Source organism: Lissotriton vulgaris, chromosome 7, assembly GCF_964263255.1.
Source record: "Lissotriton vulgaris chromosome 7, aLisVul1.2, whole genome shotgun sequence".
Taxonomy (NCBI): domain Eukaryota; kingdom Metazoa; phylum Chordata; class Amphibia; order Caudata; family Salamandridae; genus Lissotriton; species Lissotriton vulgaris.
In genome coordinates, this window is record NC_141695.1 from 126008555 (window position 1) to 126033344 (window position 24790).

Genomic DNA, 24790 nt, shown 5'->3' on the forward strand with positions numbered 1-24790 from the left:
GTCTAATTATGCGAAGGTCCAATGGGGAGGTCAGGGCCAAGTTACGGCTGAATTCCCGGTAGAGCGTGGGGTGCGCCAAGGCTGTGCCATGGCCCCCACGCTCTTCTCTTTGTACATCAACGGGATAGTGGAAGGAATGTTGCAGGAATGCATAGATGCCCCTACCCGGGGGTGGGGGGGGCAAAAACCCCTATTTTACTTTTTGAGGACTTTTGTTCTGACCACCGGTTGGAAGTTAATATTGCAAAAACGAAGCTCATTGCATTCAACCAGCACCATGGTTTTAAAGGGAATGTTGTTATGAATGGCCAAAAGGTGGATATGGTGTCGGATTTTCTCTATTTGGGCATCCATCTGTACAAGGGGATCAAATGGGGCAAACACACTGAATTGGCAGCATTAAAACTTCGCAAAAATGCGGGAGTAATATCTGTAGAGCACAGCAAATCTCTTACCAAACCCATCCAGGCAGCCCTTCGTGTGTACGAGGCAAAAGCCTTAGGTTCGGCACTGTATGCTGCAGAGATTTGGGATTACGATAATTTAACGCCACTAACACTTGTTGAAAACAAGTTTTTTCGTAACCTTGTGGGTCTCCCCAAAAGCACCCTGATGAAACCATTGCGGTACGATTTGGGGAGAAAAGCATTAGCCGATGTGGTCAGATTACGACCTCTTTTATATTGGCGGAGAATCTGGCTCACCCCGGAATTCGCTCAATATGCTCAGGGTTTTTTGGAGGTAATGAAAATGGACAAATTTTATAAGATAGTCTGGTTGAAGGAGTTGAGTTGAGTTGAGCCCTGGGGGAAATGGTGTTGAAGAGGCTGTGGGAAAACCCGGAGCTAGCCCACTTCCCATCGAAAAACAACTTAAAGGAAAAATACTGGGAAATGGTCCCTCATCGAAATTGGAATGCCACTGACCCATCTACCATGGAGGGCCGTTTTCTGGAAATTAATCCTTCACCTAGTTTTGAGCAATTTTGGTACTGTATTACAAAACCTAGGGATAGGAAGCTTTATTTCCAGTTCAGAGTGGGGTCTCTCCCAATAAGAGCACTAACTGGGAGATGGGCGGTTGACAATTCTAATATGTGCCCGGCCTGTAACAACGAAAAAGAGACCACTGCACATATTCTTTTTTTATGCAGGGCCTACGCCAATCCAAGACGAATTTGGCTCAAAGCAATGTGCAAGTTGTTAGGCACTAGGGATAGTAGGGTGGCATTAAGACTAATTTCCACCAGCACCCTACCAGTCATCACATTCGCTGTTGCAAAGTTCCTGGGCTGGATGTGGACCATCAGAAATGAATTTCTTTCCACTGAATGATATTTTGTCCTGGGTGATGTGTGAATTTATTTTGTCTAATAATGTTTTTAAAACATATCAGTGTTTTATGGGTATTTTAAATTTAATTGATCAAAATGCTTTTTTCTATTAATGATAAACCTTGCTTTCATTAGAACTGTCAAAGCGGTTACTGTAACTAGGGAGCAGTAACAATGTCATGTCTGTATTTATGCTTTTATGAGTTTTTTACCTCGAATAAAGAAAAGTTGATTGATTGAGTTATATGATATATTTGAAATAATTAAAAATAACGGAACAAATGTTCCAAATGAAATAGCTCTACATCTGAGATGTACACAATGGGAAAACTCCCTGGCTGCAACAGAGGTAGACTACCAATTTGACTCCACATTACAAACAGATGCATTTGTCAAGTACAACCAAGAATGTCTTCTACCTAATCAAATTATGCCTCTAGATGACAATGACTACATCATTTACACTGATGATTCGACACACCTGCCACAGGGATAAAACAGCAATATTTAGCAGCATGCACAGTCATAAAAGACCATATGAATGATGGAACCTTCCATTCTGCAAAAACCTACACACATTCACTTGATGATTGCACAGCACAGCTGGCAGAACTTAAGGCTTCAGTACTAGCACTACAAAATATTTATACTGGATTCCATAAAATCAATGTGTGTGATTTGTATTTTTGTGTGCAGTCATATAATGAGTATCATCCTTATTGAAGTCAGAATGTATTCAGGGATTCAAAAGGCACCACAGTGGAGCATAGGTTGCTATGGAAACAGGTGGTAAAGCTGAAATAATGCTTGCCAAAATCTAATGTCCTTTATATTTGAGTCGTCAATGTGTTGGTGTGCATGTTGCAAGAAATTTATTGGCTGAAGAGGCCGCAAAGCAACGGTTTGCACCACCAAAGTTGCTGCAATACCGCAATCCAGTACGAGAAGAGACATAGACATGATGATGGCCATCAATCCTTTGGAAGAGCGGGGGCAGAGTATTACCAAATAGTGATCGTAGACTAGGACTAATACTGGCCGCACATGAGAGTCTGTCTTCTGCACACACATGGGTGACTGCAATAATTTCTCCATTACAGCAAAGTTACTGGTGGGCAGGTCTTTACAAACAGATCATGGACTTTCTCCTGAGATGTGACATCTGTTCAGTAGATGAAAAGTTCTACAGTAGCGCGCCCAGCACAGAAACCTCTTTTTATTTCAAACAAGCCTTTGGCTTGTGTATGTTTGGACCACTGCAGCCTCCTATCAATGGATAGGGCTTACAAGTACATCTTGGTGGCAGTAGAATCCTGATCTCAATTCCTGTGGGTTTTGCTACAGTGATCGACCGACGCCTAAAATTTTATTAAGGATCTGCAAGTCTTTATCAGGACATACGCAGTTGGCACAATAAATTCCGACAAGGGTCTGGAGCTTAGCTATCGGGCTTACAAAGAGGCATGGACAGTTTGGGTGTGACCCTGCATTTCATACTATCCCAAGGAAAACCCGGCTGTGGAGAGTAAAAACGGGGATGTAAATTAGTCTTTAGCAGAAAGGGTATTAGGCTCTGATTGAAGTTGAATTCTACACCTATATGGGGTCCAGAGGGCTTTTAATAACATACCAAGAAAGCCCCTGGATGGTCGAACTCCTTATGAGATCCTGTTTGGGTTAAGATATTGGTCCCAGACTTTGATAGTGACAGCATAGTGGTGGTAAAAACACCCTTGACATCAAAGAACATTTGACTGTTTTAAAGGAATTAAACAATGTGCAGGCCGGACAAAGCAATGCCCAAGTAAAATGCACTGCAACAGCCACTGGAGAAGTGAATATTGTTAAGGCAACAACTGGCTGGATTGTGAACATCGGTGATCTGGTCAGAGAAAAGACTGTTGACAGAAAAGAGTTTGGGCCTGTGACTGTCCGGGCAGTTGAAGGTAAACAAACCATATTTCTTCCGTCCCTTGCTGGCTGCTGAGTCAAAAGGTTTGTCACAATTAATCTGATCAAACCCCACTATGTGACTGATTCTCAACAGCAAGCTTAGTGGACTCCTGGGTAGCTATCAATCTCCTCTTGCTGCCACAGAGGAGGTTCAGATGGAAGCTTTAATTGCAAATGAAGCCTTTTCTCTTCCATATGACACAACAATGAGCAAAAATGAAGTATGCCTTCTACCTGTTTCAGAAATGTTGACTACTGTGCATCTATAAGTACAGAATCACAGATTTCAATTTGGAATTTAGAGATAAACAAGGTCAAAGTTAATACACCACAAATCGAGTCTTGACCTCATTGGAACCAGCCTGCTGAGCTGCCCAAGATAGACCGGACGGTGTATGGATACTTAATTAATGTTGATGACTTTGCGACTCATCAGAGGTTCCATTGCCCTCTCTGCCCCTGCTGTGCGAACTAAAGGTGTGTGTCTCCTATTGTTGGATGAAAAGAGCATACTTTTTTCCCCATGGTTACACCTTTGGTTTACAGTTGAATTACTTTTCCTAATTATCTGGATGGTTTTGGGACTGCGTTCTTCCTTCTCCTGAACAGACTCTTTGTTCCAGAATGCTCAGCAGTAAACACAATGAACTTGGTTCTAAACCACACACTTCATCATACCATTAACAGAGAGACGTGTTTCTGGTGACCATTTTTAGCTTTTCCAGTTGCAGATGGGATTGTGTGGGACAAGAAATCATTTTATGTGTATGGACCTGCTGAAGTGTTGCAAATTCCACATTTTAATTTTTTTTTTAAATTACATTAACACCCCACCTCCAATTCTAATGATTGGGACATTAATACAAAAAATGAAATGTTAGAAGATCTAGAAGATACACAAGCATTTTCTTCTGATGAATTATATGATGGTTCAGCTTTTTTTCAAGAAATATTCTGTTCTCAACATTACTGTCATTATTTTCTACAAAAGGTTAGTACACCTCGTGAAGTTTTCATCTTTACTCAAGGGGAACATTGCCCTTCACCAAACAAATTGTAGTTCAAAGTGTTTGCGCAACAGTTTGATTATTTTTCAGGTTAGGACACATCTGACTCAGCCCCATTTGATTATAGCTTGCACCATCACCTGCAAAGAAAAATATGCTAATTGACACTAAGCTGATATATTCTGTTTCCTATCTTTCCCAGCTCTCTCTACAAGGATTTGACTTTTGGAGGGATACAGTAGATGTTACATTTATTTGGAGGACTAACGGTTGGATGGTTCCAGGAATAGAGGATTAATTTATTGCCTGCCTAATACCACAACAGATGATCTTCTAGAACAAAACTGTGCAACAGACTACATGTCTTGTCCTAAAGAAGAAAAAAGACTTTAACATGTGTTCATAAACAACGACAAGTACACGAAATCTACTTTTATGGTGTGATCTACTTTGACTTGCATTCTGTTGCTCTATTTCAAATAGTACACACAAAATAACTGTTTATGGGCATATTCTACTTGCTATGTGACCATGGTTTGTGTGTGACAACTTCACAAAGTCTTGACTTTTGTAGTCAAAAGCACAGTGCACATCACAACACAATTTTTAGGCCATAATTTAAAGTTGAAAGTCGATTGAAAAGTCCTGGAATTCACATCCAATTGACTAAAATTCTAGGACTAAGGGCCCGATTTATAATTCGGCAGATGACTTGTTCTGCAAAGAGAACAGAATAGCTTTCTCTGTTCCCCTGACTGTCCACTAAATGTATAAATGACCTGCAATCACGCAGTCCTTTATAATACATTGGCAAGAATAGCCATTATGGTTGTTCCTGCCAATGCATTCCTTTGATTGCTACAGGACTGCATCGAAATTATCTGGTCTTGGACCCATCAGAATTATATTTTTCAAAAAATTGGGTGGGGAAAGATATGGCCTCCTCTCCAACCGCACTTAATTCATCTGAACTTTGGGGAGGATGGGCTCTGGCAGTGATAGATAGTCACCGCCATAGCCAGACCTATAGTTCACCCACATAAATATCTGGGAGGGGAGCATTATCCGGACAGGACAGGTACTCCATCGCCATTGAGAGTACCAAACCACCTAGATGTAAATCAGGCCCTGAATGTTAAATTGATAAGGTACTGGCTGGATTTTCTCTGCTGACTTCCTTCACATCTGAATTTATATCACTTTGTTGTGTGTACTGCTCTCTGCTGATAACATCTTATCAGTCAGTTGCTATGTGATAAATGGGACATACTAGAGGTACTTGTGCTACAATATGGTATTGTTCACAGTATCAATAGAGCCCGGCCACTTTTATTTCTGCTGCTGCTAACGTGAGCACTAGTTTACAATCTCATTCATCGAACAGATTAAGGGATACAATGTCACCTCATTTAAATATACTTCATTTTATTCTTGACAATCTGACTTAGCACATTATCAAAGAAGAATGCAGAACTCTAACAGACATATATTAGATGGATAAAAGGGAATACTGTTTGAATTGCTGGTGATCTAAGATGCCGGTTTCAAGCCAAAAGTCTTAGGTTGCTACATTAGGATAACAAGAAAGAGGCACAAAATTACATGAAAACAGCTGAACACGTTTTTTATTCATGTATCAATAGTGCCTTAACAGCAAAACATTGTTGACAATTATGAGTGTTTCTGTTTTTGCGCAGAGTTGCTACCTATTTGCACAAATACTCTGTGCTGTACCGTGTAAATGATATGAGTACAGTTTGTACCAGAGCAAACCTTTCAACTGTCACAAAGGCGTATCGAAAGGGATTTTTATGACTGAGCTTTTGAATGACACCATTTCCTGGTTGGCAGAAGGTAAATGTATCCCAATGCATTATTAAACATGTGAAGTGTCATTGCTTCAAAGCTATCAGAGCTTCTGTTTCTGTGGGACCTGGAGAAGAAATATCCACTTTTTAAGAGGGTTTACGATAGTCTCAGATTCAAGACACGTTTCAAGAGATTCATTTGGAATATTACTGGGAAAATTGATGCAGGCGCTATGAGGAGCTACAGCATCTACATTTGAATGCAGGAACACTCATCACTTGAGTCCTTCTCCTTGACACATCAGGTCAGCAGGGTGAGGTGGAGGGAGAAGAGGGGGAGTTAAGATAGCCAAATGTGACCAACCAGATCATCATTACTGAGTCACGTGACCTCCTCAAACTCACCCTGAGAAAAGGAGAGCTGCCTATAATTAGAACCTCCAGAAGAGAAACGAGCGCAGAAAGAGCTCAAGTCACCAGCTCTGCACAGCCAACTCCATCCTCTTTGTCATCATGAGGTTCTTCGCTGCCGGTGTCAGCCTCTTCATGGTGTTCATAGCTGTAGGTGAGTCCATACAGTAATGTTTTCAGAGCTATGTGTACGCTAGACTCTGCGTCTTACATAGATAGCTTTCCCTAATTTTATTGTTTTATTCTGTACTAAAATGTATCTTTCTTGAAGGACTGGTTGATCAAAGTGTTGTATCCTTTGCTGCATGATTCATCTACCAGACTTTGGTTTTGGACCATAAACAAAGGAGGAATGGCACAAAAAACCCTTTCTTGCTGGAGCTGCGTCGCGCTTGCGACGCAACTCCAGCAATGCGCCACATTTCCGGCACAGATGCGTCACGCATCTGTGCCGTTTTTGCACCATGGTGCGCCGCATTATAAATGCGGTGCACCATGTGTGGTGGAGCTGTGGCGTACTGTGGCGCACGTTAACTGGCGCATCCCTAGGGATGCGCCAGTTAACATAAATCTGCCCCTTATTATGAATAATCTGAGCCCTTTTGCAACTAATTACAAGAAAAGCTCTCCCCTATCTGTGTCAAACGCTGCTCTCCATGTAACACAAAACTGAGCTCTCGCATTAATAGCACCAATCTGAGTTTCCCCCTTATTAACACTAAGCTCTGTCCTCCAGCAACTAACACCATATTGAGCTCCCCCAGTGTTAACCTCAAGCTCTGTGCTTCCAACTACTAACACCAAGCTGAGGTATCCCCTACTACGTCAAAGTTTAGTTTTCCCCCTGTGAATTCCAAGCTGAGCTCTCCCCATTGACACATTGCTACCTTTTACCTGCTACTACCATGAACTTTAGTTCTACTTGCTCATAACCCCAGGTGACCTATTTTTTGCCACTAATGCCAAGCTGAGCTCTCCAATATTATGTGCCACATATACAACTAATACAAAACACAAAAAACATGTGTACACATACACATGTAGCAACATATATATACAGAAAGGGGGTTTCAGGCTGACTCTTTCAGACTTTGGCTACTGTGGTTCAGCTGGCTTTAACCCCTTCGAAGCTAATGACGAGCTGGGCTCGTCATGGCGCTTACCTGCCGTGCGCGGATGACAAGGCCAGCTCGTCATGATTTATGGACTTTTTGTTTTTTAGCGCAGGACGGGAAAACGCCTAGCAGCCATGTGGTTAAGCACCACCTTCAGCTGTTGTCCATCAGTGATGATATCAACCATTGGCATTTCACAGATGTGATCAACTTAGAAAGGTAGTGTCATGTGCCTAGTAGGAATTAGTGCCATTATTAAATGTAAACAACCCTTCATTAAAGCTGCTTTCTCTTTGCTACATCGACATTTGACACACATTACATTTGTGACACCTGGACTAGTTTCTTGGAAGCACTGACCTTGCTGACATGGAACACTTTTTGAGAACACTATTACACTGCCTTGGCATTAATTACAAAGGCCCTCACATGTGCAATACAAATGTATTTATTGTTGCTATATGGCAATGATGCTATATGTAGAACACAAACAATGGTAGGCTGATCACATCTCAGCCCAAGAGAAGGATTACATTTTCAAAATATAGCCTTTTGTTTCCTAATATAATCAGAGGAGACACTTCTGCTGACTTCGAGGTGTTTCTTCACGCTGAATCCTTTGCCTACCAGCTGACTGACATCTCTGTGAGGGCTGTCTAGTTCAAGACCAAGATGGGGTCCTACACTCAACAGGTAAATGAGTTACATCATCCAGAAGGGGGTTTCTTGGCAGACCACACATTCACACCCTAGACATGCAGGTTAGGGTGAGCATCATAGGATTATGCTTGATTGGTATTATCTTTTATATGTAAGCATATATAATCTGTCTCAGACACTCATTATAACCTGTATCTGCTTCTGTCTATAAATCATTGTAGCTCATATTTTATATGTGAGAAACACTACTGTTCAATACATATTAAAAACATCCCTTTGTATATGCTTTGTATATTTCTCTGAGCACAAAAGTGCATGAGTGACTGGGAAAACAGCTCTAATTCCATCAACATTTGTTCCTAGGGGAACCGAGTTGTCACTTTCAAAGGTTGCCAGAACTGTTTGCTCCCTGTCTACTTTAAGGGTGGCTAACGGTGGCACTGTGAGCTAGCTGGTCCAAGTGGCAACATATCCAATGGGGGTTCATGGAAATACTCTGGCACCATCCTAGGTTTATGTCATTCTCAAAAGCGCAGTTCCTACTGAGTTTGTGAGATCTGCATAACATGGCACTGCCATAGTGAGTTGGTTTCGTATTTTGTACTAGCAGCCCGTCCCGACGTTGTCCGGGTATGAATTGCTGCCGGCCAGTAGTATATTGTTTTGTAGGATTTCGTTTTTATAGTATTTCTTATCTGTGACAGGCCTGTGAAATGCTCCGAATCACAGTGTACTGCTGATGCACTTAAGAGTGCGTGTTCAGTAGTGTGTGAACTCGAGTTTCCCTACTTTATTTTTCCTTGTAGTATTATATAGCAAGAACTTGACAACATGGCATGAGCACAATTTACCTTTCAGAAGAACACATTCATTTGTGGTAGGCACGAGGAGACAAATTGATTTGCCTGGAATCACAGGATGTTGAGCTGATGCCGTGATTCGAACGTAGCTCCCCATCTCTAAAGTTCGCAATTCTAGAACTTGTGGCGGGAGGTGTGTCTAAAAGTGTATGTCGGTGCTGGCCAACAATGAGAGAGACCTGTGCATTTTTCAAATGGGTGGTGAAAAAATATGAGTATGTTGCTGGAGATGTGGGCCGCCGTGCCACCAAGGTACTTACCGGGGGAGGGTAAACACGCATTATTCCGCAACTTTCTTTCTGCATACCATCACTCTGCATACTTTCATTACGAAAGTACCATGACTCCGCAATGCCATTATAACACATGACATTACATTTTATATGCTTTTACCACACAGACATTTTTCCATTGAAATTCGTTGTAAATGCATGAATGGTAAAAGCATGTTTTTTAAAAATGTTTGGATAAGGTAAGTATGGGTATAGGGGTATATGTTTGGGGTACTGAGGTAAAAGTTTTGGGGTGTTTGGGTATTTTAAGGGTTCAGATATAGTTTTGAGTTATGGGGTACTGGGGTAGTTTTAGGGTTTAGGGATAGGTATGGGTTTTGGGGTACAGGGGTATTTTTAGGGTTCAGGGCTAGGTTTGGGTTTTGGGGTATAGGGGTATTTTTAGGATTAAGGGGTAGGTTTTGGTTTTGGGGTACAGGGGTATTTTAAAGGTTCAGGGCTAGGTTTGGGTTTGGGTCACAGGGGTATTTTAGGCTTCAAGGGTAGGTTTGGGTTTTGGGGTACAGGGGTATATTTAGGATTCAGGGCTAGGTTTGGGTTTTGGCGTACAGGGTTATTTTTAGGGTTCAGGGGTAGGTTTGGGTTTTGAGGTACAGGGGTATTTATAGGGTACAGGGCTAGGTTTGGGTTTTGGGGTACAGGGTATTTTTAGGGTTTAGGGATAAGTTTGGGTGTTGGGGTACAGGGTATATTTATAGGGTTAAGATATGTTAGTGTTTCAGGGTGTTTGGGTATTTTAAGGAGTATGGGTGGGTTATGATTATGGGGTGCAGGGGTATTTAAAGGGAGCAGGGTGGGATTAGATTTTAGGGTGTAAAGGGTAATACAATAAAATAATAAATAAAAATAATATAAATAATGCAATTTATAAGAATAAATGTTTTAATATATACAAACATATATTTGATGTTTTAATAATGTACTTTCACAATGTATATGACTTTACCACACATGCATTTGTGTTATAATGGCATGCGTAATAAAGTCATAAGCGTTGTAAAAGTTTTAGAAATGATGTCTTTGCGGAGTAATAGTCCTGCGTTATAAAAATTGCGGAGTGATGGTATGCGGGATGTTGGTTTGCGGAATATCATCACATATTCCCGGGGGAGGAATAGTCCCTTTGTTGCTATTTCCGCACTAACGTATCCGAAGAAAATAGCTATTGTTAAGTGTAGTGCACACAAGAAAGTAACTGACAAGGCAACGCCTTTGCAGATCATGTAGCCTGTAAGACTGCGATCCAGCGAAGCAGTATATCTATGTGCATAGTGAAGTCACAAGCTGAACGTTCGCATGATGCTAGACAAGAAGTGCTCGACATGCAGAGATCACTTATGTCCGGATGTGCGTGGCCCGAGGCCTTTGCGCAACAGAAGTTGAAAATCTCCAGTGTGCGCTTCAGGCGTCACCGGAAGTTAAGGCGAGATTACATTTCCTGCACAATGGCCCCTCTTTGCGCTCCTTCTGGCCCTTGGGAATAGCGCCATGCCTGACCTCGATACAGTAAAGCAGGTGCACGTCACTGGGAGAGCGGAGCTGGAATGTACAGAACCTGGGAAGAAAAAACAATGAGTTATTGGGCACAACGCTCGATTTTTTTTTTCCGTAATCCCGCGCCCCGCACACGCCCACACCCCCAGCACAGGCCCACAGCACACGATATGAGACATGGCATGAAGGGTGGAACGTACCACACGCCCCCTGTGTTTGTCACGCCCCCAGCACACGCCCACAGCACTACGCAGATATGCCCACAAGGGACTACTTTGGTGCCACGGTTCTTTTACCTTTTTAATGTATATGGTGGGCGTCTGCATAGCCTATGTCCTTCTGCTGCAACTGCCCTCGAAACCGGTCCGGGCCTCGGATGCTTGATTCCGTTCTGGGAAGGACATGGCTTTTGTAGTTCGGGCTGGACTGTTCCCATGGGGCACAGGGTCAGAGCTGATTTGCATATCGCCATTGTCTAACCCAGGGTGGTGTGGAGTGCAAAAAAACGATGGATTTGGGCCCAGATCTTTGGACTGGGATGAATGTGTGACATTGATCCACATTCGGTCCATCACCTGTTTTGTTTGCAATTGCCGCCATAAGTGCGCTGGGGATGCCCAGATGTGGGTCCCAGGCACTCCACACCACTGGAGTCAAGCTGGCCGGGCTGATGAGAGGTGTTACCTCGAAACCGGTCCGGTCCTCGGATGCTTGATTCCGTTCTGGTAAGGACATGGCTTTTGTAGTTCGAACTGGACTGTTCCCATGGGGCACAGGGTCAGAGCTGATTTGCATATCGCCATTGTCTAACCCAGGGTGGTGTGGAGTGCAAAAAAACGATGGATTTGGGCCCAGATATTTGGACTGGGATGAATGTGTGACATTGATCCACATTCGGTCCATCACCTGTTTTGTTTGCAATTGCCGCCATAAGTGCGCTGGGGATGCCCAGACGTGGGTCCCAGGCACTCCACACCACTGGAGTCTAGCTGGCCGGGCTGATGAGAGGTGTTACCTCGAAACCGGTCCGGTCCTCGGATGCTTGATTCCATTCTGGGAAGGACATGGCTTTTGTAGTTCGGACTGGACTGATCCCATGGGGCACAGGGTCAGAGCTGATTTGCATATCGCCATTGTCTAACCCAGGGTGGTGTGGAGTGCAAAAAAACAAAGGATTTGGGCCCAGATCGTTGGACTGGGGTGAGTGTGTGACATTGATCCACATTCGGTCCATCACCTGTTGTGTTTGCATTACAAACACAAGCATTTCATCATCAAAAGCAAGAATGTCCTCTAACTAATGAAATATTGCCTCTAGATCACTATGCCTACATCATTTACTCTGATGGTTCTGCACAACCTGCCCTAGGTCCAAAACAGCAATTTTCAGCCACATAAGCAGTCATAAAAGGCCATACGCATGATGCTAAAAAATCTACACACATTCATTGAGGTATTGCACAGCACAGCTTGCAGAACTTAAGACCTTAGCACTTGCAATACAGAATATGGAATCTGGATTCCCCACACCGATTGTGTGCAATTCGTATTACTGTGTGCAGTCATATGAGTATCTTCCTTACTGGAGTCAGAAGACATTCAGGCATTCAAAAGGCTGCACAGTGAAGCACAAGTTGCTTTGTGAATGGGTGGCAAAAATGACCGAATGCTTGCCACAGGCTCATTATATTCACACATTGAGTCATCAATGTGTTGGTGTGCATGTTGCAGGGAATTCAATGGTCAACGAGGCCGCAAAGTTGATGGTTTGCACCACCATAGTTGCTGTGGTAACTTCTTCCGTACGAGAATAGACAGAGACAGCATGGTGGCCATCAATGCTGTGTGCAATGGCACACACTTGCTGAAAGACTTTACACTCAAGTACTCCTTCTAGTTACATACGAAAAACATACTGTATGATCATATTGCAGGAGTGGGGTACGAATAGTAATAGCACACTAGGACTAATACTGTCTGCATATGAGGGTTTGGCATCTGCACATGCAGGGGTGACTGCTATGGTTTCTCTATTACAGCAATGCGACTGGTGCTGGGTCTTTACAAACAGACCATGGACTCTCTCCTGAGATGTGACATCTGTCAGCTAAAGAAAGGTTCCACAGTAGTGCGGCCACCCCAGACACATCTGTTTATTTCAAACAAGCCTTTGGCTTTGTATACTTGGACCACTGCAGCCCCCTAATCATTGGATGGGGCTTACAAGTATATTTTGGTGGCAGTGGATTCCTGCTCTCAATTCCTGTGGGTATGACCAGAGTGAAAAGTTTAGGCCCCAATGTTATAAAATATCTGTGAGTCTTCTTCAGCACAAATGCAGTTGCCTCATTTCATTCTGATCTGAGTCCGGAATTTAGCTCTCAGGCTTACAAAGAGGCCATGGAAAGCTTCTCTTTACCTGGGATAAGAATGTGGACTCTGTTTCCTCTGCTCAACAGTGCTTGTCCTCTATTTGTAAGTGGCTAGCTGCCACACAACTCAAGTGTAATGAAGATTCTCCTCTATGGAAAGTTTTCTTCCAATTTTAGGGAAACTCTCTGGCCACCTGAGTTCCCTCTTCCCACTTCTACAGGGAAGAGCACCAAGAATCTGGGGGTGGGGGGGTGATTTGAAGAGAATCTTTCCTTTTGATGCAGATCAAGAAACTTGCTGGGACCTGCTTTTCCATGTTGAAAACCCTGAGCAAGTTATTCCCTCTACTGCCTAGTGTTCCTATTCTGTATCAGTTGTACTATGCTAACGCCCTTTATGTGGGCATCCCGGGGTATCTGCCAGACTTCTTCTTGAGATTCCCTCTAGGATTAGCATCAATTTGAAATCAAGAGATAAACAAGGTGTTTGTTAAGAGACCAAAGATCGAGTCTTTGCCTCACTTGAATCAACCTGCTGAGCTGGCCAAGATAGACTGAATGATGTCTGGATACTTCATTGATTTTGATGACTTCTCTGACTCATAAGAAGTTCCATAACACCCACTTCCCCTGCCGTTTGAACTGAAGGTGTGTGTCTTTATCGTTGGATGAAAATACCATACTTTGTTTCTCCATGGTTACACCTTTGATTTACATTTGCATTGTTTTTCTAAATTGGATTGGCTTTGTGACTGTGTTCCTCTTTCTCCTGAACAGTCACTTTGTCCCAAAATGCTCTGCAGTGCACACAGCGTACTTGGTTCTGAAACCACATGCATCATCACACGGTGAACAAAGAGAATTGACCCTTATGAACATTTCAGCTGTTCCAGTTACAGATGACATTAGATGGGACAAGGTATCATCTGATGTGTATGGTCGCAATTAACTGTTACAAAGTCCACATTTGTTCAAATTTACTTAAATGACATAAGCACCCCTAGCACCATTTCTGATGATTGGGACATTAAAAGTGTATATGAAGTGTTAGAAGATCTAGAGCACCCAACTTTGTTTTCTTCCGATGAGTGATGTTAACATAAGGACGCTGCAAGGTGGTTACGTTGGGGAACGGGAATTTATTCAGGAGCACAGGTATGAGCGGACTTCTCCCTTGGTTGGCTCAATACGGAACTCTGTCATTAGAGCCAAATGCTTCCCTACATCGGAACTCCCCCAGCATCACTTGTCCTTGAGGCACAGAGGCATCCTCGAGCCCTCGCGGTGCACAGGCAACGCCTCGACCACAACAACAGTGTGAATCGTGCAAGCCCAACATAAGACATCCCCTTTTGCTCGAAAACAAAACTAAGGAATCAAAAGGGGAACAAATGAAAGGAAGAGAAAACAAGGAAGGAGATCTAGAAATACTGTAGAAAAGGGAAATAAACAATATGGTAGGAAGATCACAACAGGTAAAACTATATAAATGAGGAAATTTCATGGAGCATCAAAACACAGACTTAGCAAATAAAGAACAACAGCCCTGCAAAGGGTAGATGCATAGTTCAAGAAAGATAGTCCATTTAAATATACAGGTTGTCTGCGAAATCTGACATCCCTTGTGTTGGCAGCACTATCAAATTCCCTGACAGTGACAGCATAGCCCATTGGCAGCAGAGCTGCTCCTGGCCCAGCAGAAGCCTGGCCTCCTTGACCACAGGCACCAAACTATGCATCATTCATGAACATGAAACCACCACAATTCCTCTCCTCCTTTACAACACATTCATCTCCCATTTGATATAAACCAACTTTGCACCAATTCCGATGCTCACCATTCTCCAGAATTACATAGAATTCAAATGCACGCAAAACTTTGTAAGGACCTTTACATTTGGATGGCCCTCTAACAGTGCAACCTGAACTGATTTTGACCCAGTCACCCTCAACAATCCTTCCCTTTGAAACCACATCACTCGCCAGCTCAAGGATCTGAGTACCACCTCTAGTTACCTACTATGTCAGCAAAAAAGGCATCGTCTAGCTTCCTTGAAGACTTCCCCTCATTATTTCAAAAGGAGACTTGCACGGGGTATCCTGTTTAGAAGTGTGATAGGCCAAAATCAAACCGTGTGCTGCAACCTTGAAATCTGATCCTGCGGACACCGCCATCTGTATCACTCCTTTCACCCTTCTATTGGCCCTCTCGACTATGCCATTACCTTGGGGATTGTATAGTGCGGTGCAATGATTCATTATGCTATTGGTTTTGAGAAAGAATTCCATGTCCTGGGATCCTAACTGAGAACCATTGTCAGTGGTAAGAATAGAGGGTGTACCTTTTTCATTTTGTTAAGACTCATCTCTACCATAACCAAAGCAAATTTGCACTCCTCATTCAACTGACATAGGACCAATGAAGTCAATAAAGACACTGTGCCAAGCATTTCCTGGATTGAATATGTGTCCCATAACATCTTGCTTCTCCACTTTGATCCTCTTCTCTCCATCTTTACACATTTTACCACCAACATTGAGCTTTGACACAGCATTGTGTCAAGCACTGGTCAAGATGACCTTCATGTGCCATTTTGATGATTCTCCCCCTAATGCCTGAAGGAGGAACCCACCTGTCACCTCTCCAAAGCATTTTACTACCACATGTGGAAAGTTTGTCTAGAATTTTGAGGTGGAGACGTGCAGGCACAGCTACACAATTTTCCTTCTACCAGAGGTCACAATATGCATCACTTAAATTAGGGTGTTGTCTTTTGCCATTTCCTCATTCCACTCCTCCAAGAAAAATGCACCAGCAGCCTCACACACCACATCCTGCACAGAAGCTACTGGTTCAACTTGTTTATTAGAGACAACCGTATCATCAGTGTGCGTACCATCTAGCGCAACCTCGATAAGCAGTTTGGTTGTAAGTTCTGTCAAACAGGAATGTACTGTTGGACATAACAAAATTCTTGCAGTCTGGCTGCCAATCTGGCTAATTGTGCAGATCCCTTACCAGTCCCACCAGGTGATAACATTGCGAATAGTGGTTTATGGTCTGAATGTAGTACATTTTCTGTGCCCCACACTCCACACCTCATGCGGCTGCCAAGGCTTCTCTTTTGATCACAAAGTTGCTACTTTCAGAGCTGGTTATAGTCCTTGATGTAAAGGCTACATTCTTCTCAGCACTAAATTGGTTTTGAGAAAGGAATGTACCCAAGCCTGTTGCACTAGCATCAACAGTTATTACAGACTTTAGCATGATATTAACAGCAACCAATTTCCCAACACAACAAATTTCTTTCTTGATGGAATCAAAGCATTCTTGTTGTTATGAGCCCCAGACAAAACTCTGACCTTTCCTCAACAAAGCTTTGAGTTTTTCATTTTTGTCTGCAAAATACAGCACAAACGCTGCATAATATTCAATGAGACCCATGAAAGATCTCAACTGATCATTATCCATAGGTCTTGGGGCTTGTTCAATGGCTTTGAGTAGGGTTTGCTTAGATTTGACTCCCTCAGAAGACAGGTATAACACAATTATTAAACACTTTCAGTGAGGAAAGACATTTTTTCCCTGCGCAAAGTAATACCCACATCCACAATACTTTGTAGGGTCTGCTTCAACATGGTATTATGTTCCTAAACTGTCCCACCAAAGATACAAATCTCATCCAGGAAGTACAAAACATGATCCATACCGTGACAAATTTCTGACATCATGCATTGGAACACTCTTGCCACGGAAGAGAGATCAAAAGGCATGCTTGTAAATCGAAATATTCCCTCTATGGTGATAAAGCGGTGAAGGGCATTGAGTCTGGGTGGAGCTTGATCTGGTTTTTATATGCATTCTTGAGGTCCAACTTTGAAAATAATTTTCCACCTTTTAGCAACATACCTAGTTAATTAGAGTTTGGTAGATTAATAGGTATCAGCTATGATGTTCTGATTGAGTGAAATCAAGTCCAGGCAGAATCTCAGGCAGCCATCGGTTTTTCATGTTATGAACACTGGCGAAAACCAATTGGAAGCCTCCACTGGTTCGACAATTCCTTCCATTAGCATGTCCTCTAACAATTCTTTTACTCCTTCCCCAGCAATGACAGGGACACCTCTGAGCTTGTGATGCATTGGAATTGCACCTTCTTTTTGCAAACATCTTGTGTACATAACTTCTCAGCATACCCAACTTATCATCAAAAACATGCTTACGTCAGATTAAAATATCATCAATGGATTAATCCTCTACCCACATAACTTGCATAGGTGCTGTTAGAAATGGGGTTCCCTAGTTGGCAGAGGTAGGTACCGTTGTCCAAATAGGGACCCTTGCTTCTAGTCAGGGTAAGGGGATACACTTCTAAAAAAAAAACAACTCACCTTCTTGGTAGCTTGGCACAAGCAGACAGGCTTATCTTAGAGGCAGTTTATGTAGCATTTGTGAACACATAGAGTAATAAAGTGAACACACTACAAATGGCCACCACACCAGTTTAGCAAAATAAGTAATCTTTATCTAAACCAACAAAGACCAAATGATAAAAATCCACAATACAGTAATTAAAGTATGACTTTCAAATACTAGAAATAGCTCAATTCAAAGTTAATTGCAGATGCAAACATTTTCACACAAAGTACCTTGGATGCATTGCACATGCAAACAAAAAGGGTCGCAGGGAAAGTGATGCGTCAGTTCCTTACACTCAGGGAAGGTGAAGTGTTGGTTACTTGCTACGTGGGAGTTGATGCGTCGGCTCCCTAATGCTGTGCTGGGGAGGTGATGTATCGGTTCTTTACCGAAGAAGAGGTGATGCATTGGTTTCTTACTGTGTGGGGAGGTGAAGCGTCTGTTTCTTACTGCATACTTCACCCTTGTGAATGACTTGGCACCTCAATATGGTGCGACAATCCGTGATGATGCAAGGGTTCTGGCAGTCGCAATGTAGGCCTCGGGCATTTGTTCGCGCTTTATAAATTGCATAAATAATTAACTAAATAAATAATAGGCCTTGCATCAGAATTGGTGCGGTGCTCTAGGACTTTGGAGATCGGTGCAATGAATGTGCTGTGCACCGAATTCATGAGCCACAGGCATGCGCTGCAACAATTTCTTTAGTGATGCATCGGAAACAGGTGCCGATGCGTTGCGCTTCTCAAATTTGTATTACTTTTCCCAGCTTCAATCGGCAAACCACCTCCAGAGGTGCAAAACAACAACAACAGGCACCACTCAGTGGGTCATAACTCCCAGCAAGAAAGTTCAGGGGAGCTGGTGGTGAAGTCTTTGTGTCCCTGAGACTTCAGAAAAGGAGGCAAGCTCAGTTTCAAGTCCTTGGTGATCTTCCTCAAGCAGGGGACACAGCACACAACAGAGTCCTTTCTCCTTTCATTGGCAGCAAGTAGCCACAGCAGGCTAACTCCAGACAGCATTCCTCCTTATTTTCTCTGGCTCATCTCCTTGGCAAAGGTTCCTCTTGAGTGAGCTAAAAGTCTGGGCCCCTCTTTTTATACAGGAAATCTCTTTGTTCTCTCCTGGGCCAGGGCTCTGATCCCAGTTCAAACAAGTTCTGGGGGGCACTTTGCAAGTGCACAACAACATCCATTATCAGTGATCAAAAGGCATGCTTGTAAATCGAAATATTCCCTCTATGGTGATAAAGCGGTGAGGGGCATTGAGTCTGGGTGGAGCTTGATCTGGTTTTTATATGCATTCTTGAGGTCCAACTTTGAAAATAATGTTCCACCTTTTAGCAACATACCTAGTTAATTAGAGTTTGGTAGATTAATAGGTATCAGCTATGATGTTCTGATTGAGTGAAATCAAGTCCAGGCAGAATCTCAGGCAGCCATCGGTTTTTCGTGTTATGAACACTGGCGAAAACCAATTGGAAGCCTCCACTGGTTCGACAATTCCTTCCTTTAGCATGTCCTCTAACAATTCTTTTACTCCTTCCCCAGCAATGACAGGGACACCTCTGAGCTTGTGATGCATTGGAATTGCACCTTCTTTTTGCAAACATCTTGTGTACATAACTTCTCAGCATACCCAACTTATCATCAAAAACATGCTTACGTCAGATTAAAATATCATCAATGGATTAATCCTCTACCCACAAAACTTGCATAGGTGCTGTTAGAAATGGGGTTCCCTAGTTGGCAGAGGTAGGTACCGTTGTCCAAATAGGGACCCTTGCTTCTAGTCAGGGTAAGGGGATACACTTCTAAAAAAAACCCATCTCACCTTCTTGGTAGCTTGGCACAAGCAGACAGGCTTATCTTAGAGGCAGTTTATGTAGCATTTGTGAACACATAGAGTAATAAAGTGAACACACTACAAATGGCCACCACACCAGTTTAGCAAAATAAGTAATCTTTATCTAAACCAACAAAGACCAAATGATAAAAATCCACAATACAGTAATTAAAGTATGACTTTCAAATACTAGAAATAGTTCAATTCAAAGTTAATTGCAGATGCAAACATTTTCACACAAAGTACCGTGGATGCATTGCACATGCAAACAAAAAGGGTCGCAGGGAAAGTGATGCGTCAGTTCCTTACACTCAGGGAAGGTGAAGTGTTGGTTACTTGCTACGTGGGAGTTGATGCGTCGGCTCCCTAATGCTGTGCTGGGGAGGTGATGTATCGGTTCTTTCCCGAAGAAGAGGTGATGCATTGGTTTCTTACTGTGTGGGGAGGTGAAGCGTCTGTTTCTTACTGCATACTTCACCCTTGTGAATGACTTGGCACCTCAATATGATGCGACAATCCGTGATGATGCAAGGGTTCTGGCAGTCGCAATGTAGGCCTCGGGCATTTGTTCGCGCTTTATAAATTGCATAAATAATTAACTAAATAAATAATAGGCCTTGCGTCAGAATTGGTGCGGTGCTCTAGGACATTGGAGATCGGTGCAATGAATGTGCTGTGCGCCGAATTCATGAGCCACAGGCATGCGCTGCAACAATTTCTTTAGTGATGCATCGGAAACAGGTGCCGATGCGTTGCGCTTCTCAAATTTGTATTACTTTTCCCAGCTTCAATCGGCAAACCACCTCCAGAGGTGCAAAACAACAACAACAGGCACCACTTAGTGGGTCATAACTCTCAGCAAGAAAGTTCAGGGGAGCTGGTGGTGAAGTCTTTGTGTCCCTGAGACTTCAGAAAAGGAGGCAAGCTCAGTTTCAAGTCCTTGGTCATCTTCCTCAAGCAGGGGACACAGCACACAACAGAGTCCTTTCTCCTTTCATTGGCAGCAAGTAGCCATAGCAGGCTAACTCCAGACAGCATGCCTCCTTATTTTCTCTGGCTCATCTCCTTGGCAAAGGTTCCTCTTGAGTGAGCTAAAAGTCTGGGGCCCTCTTTTTATACAGGAAATCTCTTTGTTCTCTCCTGGGCCAGGGCTCTGATCCCAGTTCAAACAAGTTCTGGGGGGCACTTTGCAAGTGCACAACAACATCCATTGTCAGTGATCAAAAGGCATGCTTGTAAATCGAAATATTCCCTCTATGGTGATAAAGCGGTGAGGGGCATTGAGTCTGGGTGGAGCTTGATCTGGATTTTATATGCATTCTTGAGGTCCAACTTTGAAAATAATTTTCCACCTTTTAGCAACATACCTAGTTAATTAGAGTTTGGTAGATTAATAGGTATCAGCTATGATGTTCTGATTGAGTGAAATCAAGTCCAGGCAGAATCTCAGGCAGCCATCGGTTTTTCGTGTTATGAACACTGGCGAAAACCAATTGGAAGCCTCCACTGGTTCGACAATTCCTTCCTGTAGCATGTCCTCTAACAATTCTTTTACTCCTTCCCCAGCAATGACAGGGACACCTCTGAGCTTGTGATGCATTGGAATTGCACCTTCTTTTTGCAAACATCTTGTGTACATAACTTCTCAGCATACCCAACTTATCATCAAAAACATGCTTACGTCAGATTAAAATATCATCAATGGATTAATCCTCTACCCACATAACTTGCATAGGTGCTGTTAGAAATGGGGTTCCCTAGTTGGCAGAGGTAGGTACCGTTGTCCAAATAGGGACTCTTGCTTCTAGTCAGGGTAAGGGGATACACTTCTAAAAAAAACCCATCTCACCTTCTTGGTAGCTTGGCACAGGCAGACAGGCTTATCTTAGAGGCAGTTTATGTAGCATTTGTGAACACATAGAGTAATAAAGTGAACACACTACAAATGGCCACCACACCAGTTTAGCAAAATAAGTAATCTTTATCTAAACCAACAAATACCAAATGATAAAAATCCACAATACAGTAATTAAAGTATGACTTTCAAATACTAGAAATAGTTCAATTCAAAGTTAATTGCAGATGCAAACATTTTCACACAAAGTACCTTGGATGCATTGCACATGCAAACAAAAAGGGTCGCAGGGAAAGTGATGCGTCAGTTCCTCACACTCAGGGAAGGTGAAGTGTTGGTTACTTGCTACGTGGGAGTTGATGCGTCGGCTCCCTAATGCTGTGCTGGGGAGGTGATGTATCGGTTCTTTACCGAAGAAGAGGTGATGCATTGGTTTCTTACTGTGTGGGGAGGTGAAGCGTCTGTTTCTTACTGCATACTTCACCCTTGTGAATGACTTGGCGGATGTATGACGTTACAACGCATACTTTTACTCCGCATACCATTACAACGCGGTATTCACAACGCATACCATTACAATGCATAGCGCTTTGGGGTGCTGGATAGTGGTAAGTATAATTTACTATTCTAACTCCAGTCCCCGTGGACCCTAGGGAAGGTGTTGGATAGTAAATTAAACTTACCTCTTATCCTAGAGCGCCCCCCAGCGCAATGCGTTGTAATGGTATGCGTTGTAATGCCTGCGTTGTAGTGGTAGTGCGTTGTAAAAAATGCGTTGTAACAGGTGCATACCTGACTTGGCACCTCAATATGATGCGACAATCCATGATGATGCAAGGGTTCTGGCAGTCGCAATGTACGCCTCGGGCATTTGTTCGCGCTTTATAAATTGCATGAATAATTAACTAAATAAATAATAGGCCTTGCGTCAGAATTGGTGCGGTGCTCTAGGACTTTGGAGATCGGTGCAATGAATGTGCTGTGCGCCGAATTCATGAGCCACAGGCATGCGCTGCAACAATTTCTTTAGTGATGCATCGGAAACAGGTGCCGATGCGTTGCGCTTCTCAAATTTGTATTACTTTTCCCAGCTTCAATCGGCAAACCACCTCCAGAGGTGCAAAACAACAACAACAGGCACCACTTAGTGGGTCATAACTCCCAGCAAGAAAGTTCAGGGGAGCTGGTGGTGAAGTCTTTGTGTCCCTGAGACTTCAGAAAAGGAGGAAAGCTCAGTTTCAAGTCCTTGGTGATCTTCCTCAAGCAGGGGACACAGCACACAACAGAGTCCTTTCTCCTTTCATTGGAAGCAAGTAGCCACAGCAGGCTAACTCCAGACAGCATTCCTCCTTATTTTCTCTGGCTCATCTCCTTGGCAAAGGTTCCTCTTGAGTGAGCTAAAAGTCTGGGGCCCTCTTATTATACAGGAAATCTCTTTGTTCTCTCCTGGGCCAGGGCTCTGATCCCAGTTCAAACAAGTTCTGGGGGGCACTTTGCAAGTGCACAACAACATCCATTGTCAGTGATCAAAAGGCATGCTTGTAAATCGAAATATTCCCTCTATGGTGATAAAGCGGTGAGGGGCATTGAGTCTGGGTGGAGCTTGATCTGGTTTTTATATGCATTCTTGAGGTCCAACTTTGAAAATAATTTTCCACCTTTTAGCAACATACCTAGTTAATTAGAGTTTGGTAGATTAATAGGTATCAGCTATGATGTTCTGATTGAGTGAAATCAAGTCCAGGCAGAATCTCAGGCAGCCATCGGTTTTTCGTGTTATGAACACTGTCGAAAACCAATTGGAAGCCTCCACTGGTTCGACAATTCCTTCCTTTAGCATGTCCTCTAACAATTCTTGTACTCCTTCCCCAGCAATGACAGGGACACCTCTGAGCTTGTGATGCATTGGAATTGCACCTTCTTTTTGCAAACATCTTGTGTACATAACTTCTCAGCATACCCAACTTATCATCAAAAACATGCTTACATCAGATTAAAATATCATCAATGGATTAATCCTCTACCCACATAACTTGCATAGGTGCTGTTAGAAATGGGGTTCCCTAGTTGGCAGAGGTAGGTACCGTTGTCCAAATAGGGACCCTTGCTTCTAGTCAGGGTAAGTGGATACACTTCTAAAAAAAACCCATCTCACCTTCTTGGTAGCTTGGCACAAGCAGACAGGCTTATCTTAGAGGCAGTTTATGTAGCATTTGTGAACACATAGAGTAATAAAGTGAACACACTACAAATGGCCACCACACCAGTTTAGCAAAATAAGTAATCTTTATCTAAACCAACAAAGACCAAATGATAAAAATCCACAATACAGTAATTAAAGTATGACTTTCAAATACTAGAAATAGTTCAATTCAAAGTTAATTGCAGATGCAAACATTTTCACACAAAGTACCTTGGATGCATTGCACATGCAAACAAAAAGGGTCGCAGGGAAAGTGATGCGTCAGTTCCTTACACTCAGGGAAGGTGAAGTGTTGGTTACTTGCTACGTGGGAGTTGATGCGTCGGCTCCCTAATGCTGTGCTGGGGAGGTGATGTATCGGTTCTTTACCGAAGAAGAGGTGATGCATTGGTTTCTTACTGTGTGGGGAGGTGAAGCGTCTGTTTCTTACTGCATACTTCACCCTTGTGAATGACTTGGCACCTCAATATGATGCGACAATCCGTGATGATGCAAGGGTTCTGGCAGTCGCAATGTAGGCCTCGGGCATTTGTTCGCGCTTTATAAATTGCATAAATAATTAACTAAATAAATAATAGGCCTTGCGTCAGAATTGGTGCGGTGCTCTAGGACTTTGGAGATCGGTGCAATGAATGTGCTCTGCGCCGAATTCATGAGCCACAGGCATGCGCTGCAACAATTTCTTTAGTGATGCATCGGAAACAGGTGCCGATGCGTTGCGCTTCTCAAATTTGTATTACTTTTCCCAGCTTCAATCGGCAAACCACCTCCAGAGGTGCAAAACAACAACAACAGGCACCACTTAGTGGGTCATAACTCCCAGCAAGAAAGTTCAGGGGAGCTGGTGGTGAAGTCTTTGTGTCCCTGAGACTTCAGAAAAGGAGGCAAGCTCAGTTTCAAGTCCTTGGTCATCTTCCTCAAGCAGGGGACACAGCACACAACAGAGTCCTTTCTCCTTTCATTGGCAGCAAGTAGCCATAGCAGGCTAACTCCAGACAGCATTCCTCCTTATTTTCTCTGGCTCATCTCCTTGGCAAAGGTTCCTCTTGAGTGAGCTAAAAGTCTGGGGCCCTCTTTTTATACAGGAAATCTCTTTGTTCTCTCCTGGGCCAGGGCTCTGATCCCAGTTCAAACAAGTTCTGGGGGGCACTTTGCAAGTGC